The following is a 10,126-nucleotide window of genomic DNA, read 5'->3' as shown; positions in this document are numbered from 1 at the left end:
GACCCAAGCCTTCATTAGTATTATGTTGTATTCCTCTTATGCATATTATCCATTCCTTTATTGACTTCTGGATTATTTGCAATTTTGATTCTTAGCAGGTTGTAGCATATATGTCAGCCATGTAACATTGCTAGAAGAATATTGATTTAAAAATTTTTTAATGTGTATGTTCAGGAGTATCTTTAAATTCCTGAAAACACCAAACAATTTCTCAAATGCAGTACAACTTTCCCTCTTCCTCCTCTTCAATTCTGGGTCCAGCTTATTGTTCATCTGTAGTAGCTGCTCAAATAGATGTGCTAATGGAGTAATTCCATAAACTATATATATACCTGTACATCATAATCTTGGCAATGGAAATGCTTTACCTAATCAGTTTTCCCTCTATCTATTATTAGTCCAATTTCTTTGTTTTCTCTCCTGCTTAGAATGGAGGTTATTTTCTATTTGCATCTCCACTGCTTTGCACAAACATTCTTAATAAATATTTTTCATTCATCCATCTCATCCATCTATCCCTCCATCTATCCTCCATCTATCCATCCATCCATCTATCCATTCAATTACTATATAACAAGCCCATCTTATTTTCCAGTCACACATGTCCTGAATGATACCATCTACATTTCTTCTCTGTGCATATCATCAATGACAAACAATTCCGTCACTTCACCTGCTATGTATTCTTCCCATTGTCCTATAAGTCAGCCACAGTTGTGTTTTTTTGTTTCAAAATTTGTGGCCAATATGGCAAAACCAAGAAAATTGGCATTAAAAACAATGCCAATAATGCTAGAAAATATTCAAACTATATAAAACTCACTTCAGTTGCACTGCACTAAAGCACGATATGTCAATCACAGCCCAATGTCATAACATGAAATTTCTGTGCGCGAAGAATTTTACAATGCATTTTTCTTTTTTTTACAAGCAGCTGATTCTTTTGAGTACCCAAATCAGGATTAGAGGTTACTTGGAGTGGCCTACTCCCCTGATGAATCCCAAAGAATTTAATGGAAGTAGGAGGGCATAATTACAATGTTCTCCTGGTGTAAATCGAGCAGTGTACAAGAAGCTCATTAGTTAGTTAGTGAACTGTGTTTTCCATTCTTTACAAAAAAAACTTCCTGAATTCTCTAAAAGGGGGAAAGATATAAGGCTGAGAAATGTAATTCTTTGAGATGACTAAATTAAAAACATGCAATAAAGCTATAAACTTACTACAGAAACTACAGCCTCAGGTCAGAATGTTAGTGGGGAGTACCATTTCCAGAATGGATTAGCTTGTTAAAATGCTCTGTAAAGAGTCAGGAGCCAAAGAAACACTAAGTAGGACTCTAGCAAATGTACATTTATAATGACAACAGGTAAGCCTATGGGTGACTGGCTTTACATGGAGCATGGGATAACCTTAGGCACTGGTTTAAGATAGGGGTCTGGGCCAATGTCATGGTTCCCTTTTATTGAAAATCACTTGAATTAATTTTTTTTACAAGGCCTCTTTTACTTTTATTTAAAGATGTGGTGGACTCATGTCACTTAAGAGAAATAAATTTCCGGTTTGACCACAGGACCACACCTCCAACCTCTGGTTCATGCTCTCCCCATGCAATTCAGTTCCTATGACTTAACCCTCTCTTCACTTTAGATCACCTTTCAAAAGCTGTGCATCTGCACAGTCCATTTAGGTAATCTTAAGAAGAATTTGAAGTTGCTCTGAATAATCGTGGTATTCTGTAGATAGAAAAGCAAAAAAAAAAAAATCAGTCATAATTCCTCCAAATGCCATACTATATATGTCCACCTTCCCCTAATCCCACTCTAAGGAAGTTTAATAGTCAGAGGAATTGTGCAATTTATTTCAGAGTCTATACTGAGAATCACACTTCTCATTTAGCATCAGGTGCCTTCAGTAATTCTTTTGGTTCCTTTTTCTACCTCTCATCATCTACATACTGACCATCCCCCACCCTTGGGAAAAACAGAATTGCTTGAATTCTAGCAATGCTGTTTGCACTGACACAGAGATTCCCAAACTTATTTGGCCTACTGCCTCCTTTAAAAAAATTACTTAGCACCCCCCTGGAAATCTACTTTCTTTAACCCTTTAATGTTTTTTTGGAAATTTTCATCATTTCAAAAAAATATAATTTTTTTTTAAAAAAGACGCATCTTAAATTTAATAATTTATTATAAATTTGTTTTTTTCTGCATTGAAATTTTGATGATGTAATATTGCATCACGGAACCGTAGGGTATCAGATTGTAAACATGTCATCATATGAACATATTACAGTCAATGCATGCTGGACTTTCTGACAATGTGCAACACCTCGCACCTTCTCAAACTGCCAACACTTGCTTGTTAAGACCTGTCAGTGGACTTGACCACTGATTGGTTATAACTTGCATTTTGTGTGTTTATTTGGAAAATAATGTAATCACTACAATTTTAACTCTGTTACACAACAGATGAAACATGTACGGATGACTTTTAAAAATTTTCTTATCTTGTCTTCTTTCCTTATGCTTCCATTGCTCCCTTATTTTTATCGAATGAGCTCTAATTGCACCCAAAGCTGCTATAGCCTCTCTGGATCATTCTAGCACCCCCTTAGGGGGTGGTTTTGCCCACTTTGGGAACCTATGCTGAAACACCTACTTTGTGTCTACATATGGTTAAAAAGTTAGTTTGAAAGCTCAGAAATGCCTGCGTTGCCTTGAAAAGATTTTAAGATTACAGCTGAGGCATGGTAGGAATAATGGTGCCTGTTACTACAAGCCAAAAAAGCTTTGACTAACAGTATGCTCCAAAAGCTCACATTTACATTTTGGGACCTAGAATCAAAATGTCCCAAAAAACTTCTCCTACACCTGAAGATGGCAAATGTATCCTGAAAAAAAGAAGCCATAAAAGTCCTTTTTTGTCTCTAGATCTATGAACATTTGAGTTTTATAATATTGGGTTCTGTGTTTTCTTCCTCTTACCTCTTGCAACATGCACAATTTTTTCTCCTTTGTGGCTGAGTGCAGAAGAGCTTCAAATTGAACTCTTTGGGGGAAAGTTATTCTACTCATTTTAAGTTAAAGATGAATACTGGGCACAGTTTTGTTTTCTTATATATGTATCCCATCTTTCTATTACTGTGAAGGAAGATAAAGAAAGAAGCATTTATTAAGTGTCAGGCATGGTGCTAAGTATTTTTACAAATATTAACTCATTTGATCCTCACAATAACCCTGGGGTATAAATGCTATTATTATCTCCATTTTACAGTTGAAGAAATTGAAGCAAAGTGTGTGTGTGTGTGTGTGTGTGTGTGTGTGACTTGCCCAGGTTTACACAACTAGTAAGTATCTGAGATTTGAATAGAACTCATGTTTCTGACTCCAGTTTCAGGTCTCTATCCACTATACCACCTAGCTGCCAAATAGGCAGAAGCTGTGTTTTCTCTAAACTTCATAGCCCCCTCAGGGCCTTACATGAGCTCTTCATTTACATACTATAAATGTTTAATACACTTTTGTTTAATTGAATAAGTTTACACAAATTGGGGATCTCATGCTTACCAAAAATTGCCAACAGGATACAATAGAAGCAGGTTGAGTTCAGTTAAGTGCTATTAATAACTTAATCAGTCATTATTTTCACTCGTGTCTTACTCTTCATGACCCCATTTGGAGTTTTCTTGCCATAGATACTGGAGTAGTTTGCCATTTCCTTCTCCAGTTCATTTTACAGACGTCTGAGGTTGGATTTGAACTCAGGAAGATAAGTCATCTTAACTCCAGGCCAGCATTCTCTCCACTGTGCCCTGTAGCTGCCTCCATTAATGGTCTAAGTGCCATTTTATTTCTGTTTTGAGGTTCTCACCATTTTAGGTAATCCTGTTTTAGGTTACAGGACAATTTAGTGAATTATTAACTTTACATTATTCACAGTTTAGGAATTATATTTTTTCCTTATGTGGAAGTGCTAAAAATATTTGTGGCATATGACTTGTCAAATTTGGCAAGATCCTAAATGACAGTCTCTTTAGCCTAATATGGAGATTTTCATGTCAAAGGATGTTACATTCCAATCCTTATAATAACAGCAACAACAACAAAAATAATGATAACAGCTAGCATTTATATGGAACTTTAAGGTTTGCAAAGTACTTTCATATATTGACATTACTCAACAGGATATTGGAATTTCTTATCATTTCAGATAAATCCATGCCAGAGTAAGTGACATAAAGAAAACATAAAGAAAATGACTATGTAAGCATAGAGCTATTTTTTCTTTTCTTTATTTTATCTTTTTTTATTAATTTGTTTATTTTTAGTTTTCAACATTCACTTCCACAAGATTCTGAATTCCAAATTTTCTCCTCATCTCATTCCCTCCCCCACCCCATGGTGGCATACATTCTGAATACCCCTTCCCCTAATCTGCCCTCTTTTCTATCTCTATCCCCTTCTCTTATCCCCTTCCCCTTCTATTTTCCTTTAGGGCAAGATTGATTTCTATACCCCACTGCCTGTATTTCTTATTTCCCAGTTGCATGTGAAAACAATTTTTAACATTTCTCCCTTCCTCCCTCCCCACCCACCCTCATTGAGAAGGCAAGCAGCTCAATAGAGGTTATACATGTGTAGTCATGCAAAACACTTCTACAGTACTCATGTTGTGAAAAACTAACTATATTCCCCTTCATCCTACCCCACCTCCCATTTATTCTATTCTCTCTTTTGACCCTGTCCCTCCTTAGAAGTGTTTGCTTCTGATTACCCCCTCCCCAAATCTGCCCTCACTTCTATCATCCTCCTGCTCTCTTGCCTCCTTCCCCCCTATTTTCCTGTAGGGTAAGAAAGATTTCCATACCCAATTGGGTGTGTATGTTATTCCCTCCTTAAGCCAAATCCAATGAGAATAAGATTCACTCATTCCCTCTCACCTTCCCCTGTTTCCCCTCCGCTGTAAAAGCCTTTTCTTGTCTGTTTTATGTGAGATAATTTACCCCATTCTACCTCTCTCTTTCTCCTTCTCCCAGCATAATCCTCTCTCACACCTTAATTTTATTCTCCAGATATCATCCCTTCAACTTCAACTCACCCTGTGCTTTCTATCTATCTATTTACATACATATATATATATATATATATATATATATATATATATAGTACATATAATTTTTTTTCACTCCCACTACCCTAATACTGACAAAGGTCTGATGAGTTACAAATATCATCTTTCCATGCAGGAATATAAACAGTTCAACCTTTAACAGTCTCTTAAGATTTCTCTTTCCTTGTGACCCTGGGTAAGTCACTTAACCCCATTGCCTAGCCAAAAAATAAACTAAAAAAAATATTTCTCTTTCCTGTTTACCTCTTCATGCTTGTCTTGAGTCTTGTATTTGAAAGTCACATTTTCTATTCAGCTCTGATCTTTTCATCAAGAATGCATGAAAGTCCTCTATTTCACTGAATGTCCATTTTTTTCCCCTGAAGGATTATATTCAGTTTTTCTGGGTAGGTGATTCTTGGTTGTAATCCTATCTCCTTTGCCCTCCAGAATATCATATTCCAAGCCCTCTGGTTCTCTAATGTAGAAGCTGCTAATTCTTGTGTTGTTCTGATTTGTGTTTCCACAATACTTGAATTGTTTCCTTCTGAATGCTTGCAGTATTTTCTCCTTGATCTGGGAACTCTGGATTATTCCTAGGAGTTTTCCTTTGGGAATCCCTTTCAGGAGGTGATTGGTGGATTCTTTTAATTTCTATTTTACCTTCTGGTTCCAGAATATCAGGGCAGTTTTCCTTGATAATTTTTTGAAAGATGTGTCTAGGCTCCTTTTTTTTTTTATCATGGCTGTCAGGTAGTCCAATAATTTTTAAATTATCTCTCCTGGATCTATTTTCCAGGTCAGTTGTTTTTCCAATGAGATATTTCACATTGTCTTCTATTTTTTTTCATTCTTTTGGTTTTGTTTTACAATGTCTTGATTTCTCATAAAGTCATTAGCTTCCAATTGCTCTATTCTAATTTTTAAGGAAATATTTTCTTCAGTGACCTTTTGGACTTCCTTTTCCATTTGGTCAATTCTGCTTTTGAAGGCATTCTTCTCACTGGCTTTTTGGACCTCTTTTGCCATTTGGGTTAGGCTATATTTTAAGGTGTTATTTTCTTCAGTATTTTTTTGGGTCTCCTTTAGCAAGATGTTCACTTGTTTTTCATGATTTTCTTGCATCACTCTCATTTCTCTTCCCAGTTTTTCCTCTATTTCCCTTTCTTGCTTTTCAAAATCCTTTTTGAGCCTTTCCATGATCTGGGACTGATTCATATTTTTCTTGGAGGCTTTGGATGTAGGAGCTTTGACTTTGTTGTCTTCTTCTGGTTGTGTGTTTTGATCTTCTTTGTCACCAAAGTAAGATTCTATGTAAGACTTTTTTGTGCAGTTTGCTCATGTTCTCAGCCAATTATTTGAGTTTTAAACACTTCGTTAAGGTAAGGGTCTGCTTCCTGTGTGGAAAATGTACTGTCCCAAGCTTCAGGGGTTTTGTGCAGCTGTTTTCAGTGATAAACCTAGGGACTTGTAAATTTTCAGTTCTTCTAAGGTGGTATGATCAAGGGCGAGGTGTTTACTCCTTTCCTGGCCTGTGCTCTTGTCTATGAGTGATCACAAGCACTCTTTTCTGCCTTGGAACTGTGAGGAGAATTCCCTCTCCACTGCCACTACAAGCTCCACCATGTCAGTGCTCCTCCTCACCCCAGGATTGCCATCCAGAACTGTGACCCAGATCCAAGCATGACCAAAGCAAGAGATTCCTGCCTCAGCACCAACAAAGAGATCCCTGCAACCCCCTCTCATCAGCCACTTGATTTCCCCTCTGTCTGTGGGCCAAGAGCTCTGGAAGCAGCTAAAGCCCTGGTGCTGAGTCAGGATTGGGGCTTGGACTGAGCTTCTCTCTCGTCATGGTCACAGACCTTTCCTACTGACTTTCTAAGTTGTCTTTGGCATTTGTGGGTTGAGAAATCTGGAAACCATCACAGTTGCCCATGATTCAATCCCCTGAGACCTGCTCCAGGTTTTCTGAGGCTTGGTCTTTGCTTGTGTGCCCACACTGAACTGTGCTCCTCTCCCAGCGTGGTGCAATATACCTTTCCAATCAATCATCCAGGTTGTCTTGGGCTGTAAATTTGTTTTACTCTGTTTTTTTTTTTGTGGGTTCTGCTGCTCTAGAATTTGTTTACAGCCATTTTTACAGGTATTTGGAGGGGTTTAGGGGAGAGGTCAAGTGAGTCACTGCTTTTACTCTACCATCTTGGTTCTTCCTAGAGCTATTTTTAATATCTCTTCTGGAGAATATACTTGATTGGCTTTAGAGGTGTTTTGCTTTGCTAAGTGAATTAAATAGTAGCCTAATAATGTTAAAAATTGGCTTTCCTGATTTACTAGGCCAATCTGAAATTTTGTGAGAAGTGCAAATGATTCTCCATAAATAAGTCTTTAACCACTTTGATGAGTCATGATTCCCTTAAATGAATTCATAGTATATCCAAAATAAATTATGTTTTTATTTTTTGAATTGCTCTCAAAGATAGAATTTGGATTTATTTATACTGTTTATCTTGACATAATTCTCACCACTTTCAGGTATGAGGCTGTTCCTGGAAACTATACTGTCAATGTAAGTGAAGCTATACATAGCATTCAAAATTCCTCTATTTACTGTAACTAATTGTTCCTTGTATTGGGTGGGGAGCCTAAAATTAGCACAAATGACAGAGAATAAATCCACACTCTGCTGGGTCTCAGCCTCAGAGGCTGCACTGAGTTCATAATCAACTTTCAAAAAAGGAAATAAGGTTTGTATATCATGACTTGTTGATGAATGAGGCAACTAGGTGACACTGTAGGTAGAACACTGGACCTGGTGATAGGAAGACCTGAGTTCAAATCCTTCCTAGGCTGTGTGAACCTGGACAAATTGCCTAACCTCTGCCCACCTCAGTTTGTTCATCTGTAAAATGGGGATAATAATGGGACCAAACTTCCAGGGTATCTGTGAGGATCAAATGAGATATTTGAAAAACCATTTGTAGACCTTAAAGCACTGTAAAAATACTAGCTATTACTATTCTTATTATTGAATATAATGACTCTAATTTTCAAATGCTTAGAATACTGAAATATGAGGCTGCATATTCCCTATTCACTGCCCACTTATAACAGGGTTTCTTTGAAAAGCAGCCAAACTGTTTTGGGACAATGGTATTCCCTGGTGGCTAGCTCAGAGAACAGTCTGAATTAACTTTTACTTTGTTTTGTTTTGTTTAACTGCATCATTTTTCTCTTCTGCAGGATTGTGCATGAGCTCTCTCTCCTTTTCTTCCTTATTATTCACAGTTTAACTTTTACCTCAGGCAATCTTTTTTCCTGACATATTCTTTGACATTCCATTTTACCCACTTTCTCCTTTGTGTAAATCACAATCTATCAATGACATACACTCTTATAAAGTTGCCTAAGTGTCAGAGACATTAAATGACTTACTCATGGCCCCATAGCCAATAACTGTCAAAGATGAGATTCAAATTCAGGTCCTCCTGACTCCAAGTTTAATACATTATCCATGATGCTATGCTGCCATGCTGCCTCTCCTTCCAGCTGCTAGCATTGGTAGACAGGTTTGGGAAGCCAATCTGCCAATTAAAAAACAACAAGAATAACAATTTTTGAAATGTTGTTTGTAAAATCAGTATAGTCTGAAAATCAGAAAATAGTATCTGAAAAAGGAGTTGAACATTTAAGAATTATTTGTTCATCTTTCTTGGCTATTTGTGTTCCTTCCTTAGTCATCTTTTTTTCATAAGATGGTGTGTATAATTCTTTCTCAACTTTAGCTTTACGTGTGTGTGTGTGTGTGTGTGTGTGTGTGTGTGTGTGTGTGTGTGTGATTAAATGAGAAAGGTAAGGTAGTAGCTAAGGGAGCTAGGAGGCCCCAAGTCCCTGCCTGAATCAGCCATCATCCCTTCTGCTACACTTTCTTGCTCCAAAGATGACTTATTCTGAAGTAGATTACTCTCCCTCCCATTCTCACCCCTCACACAGCCATCCACTTATTGCCTGAATCCCTAGTCCTCCAATTCAAACCTGGGAAGCCTCACCTCTCGCTATCTATCAATCAGCTCATCCTCTGGCCTGTCCTATTTCAATACTAGCTGCCTGGCTACTAGGGGAGATGATAATCTGATTAAACTCATTCTTCAGTGATTAACATAATCACCTTCATTATACCCTCCTTATTCCAGTGGTTCATAAGCCCTACTGTCATTGTAATAATAATAAAAGCTAACATTTATATAGTGCTTACTATCTGCCAGGTACTGTGCTAAGTGCTTTATAATTATTATCTCATTTGATCCTAACAACAGCAGGTATGTGCTACTTATTATCCCCATTTTATAGTTGGTTAAACTGAGGTAGGAACAGGTTAAGTGACTTGCACAGGGTCGCACAGCTAGTAAATATCTGAGGCTCTATCTGAGCCTGATTCCAGGCCCAAAGCCTGGTACAGGCCCTGTACCACTTACATGTGCATTGTATAAACTGTTCTTTATCCTCCAATGCCCATTTACTTATTCCAATCCCCCTCAATCAGACCCCCTCCCTAATACCCCACTCCAGATCTACTCACTCTTTCCTCTGTGTTCTCTGGAATGCTTGCTACATAGGTAACAAATTTGCTTTCTTTTTAAAAATTTTCCTTTCTTAATCCTTACATCTTGTTGAACTCATTAATACTGGGCTCCCTTCTAATGACATGGCTTCCCTGGCTATTCTTTTCTAGCTCACGTGGTACTTTTGCTCATACCCCAACTCAGTGATCATTATGAAAGAGTCCAAAATCTCCTTGATCCCCATCGTCACTTCCAGACTCCCTCTACCACCATGAGTCAGTAACCTCCCTTGCTTCAAGGTGCATTCAATGCATATTTATATATTCAATCAAGATTCTAGCAGCTGTTATCTACTTACCTCCAGGGCATTCCTTTTCCTTTCTTCCTTCTTTCATTTCATTTCTTCCTTCTTTCTTTCTTTCTTTCTTTCTTTCTTTCTTTCTTTCTTTCTTTC

Source organism: Vombatus ursinus, unplaced genomic scaffold (assembly GCF_900497805.2).
Source record: "Vombatus ursinus unplaced genomic scaffold, bare-nosed wombat genome assembly UNPS02014909.1, whole genome shotgun sequence".
In the NCBI taxonomy this organism is placed as follows: domain Eukaryota; kingdom Metazoa; phylum Chordata; class Mammalia; order Diprotodontia; family Vombatidae; genus Vombatus; species Vombatus ursinus.
Note: the sequence above shows the minus strand (reverse complement) of the source record.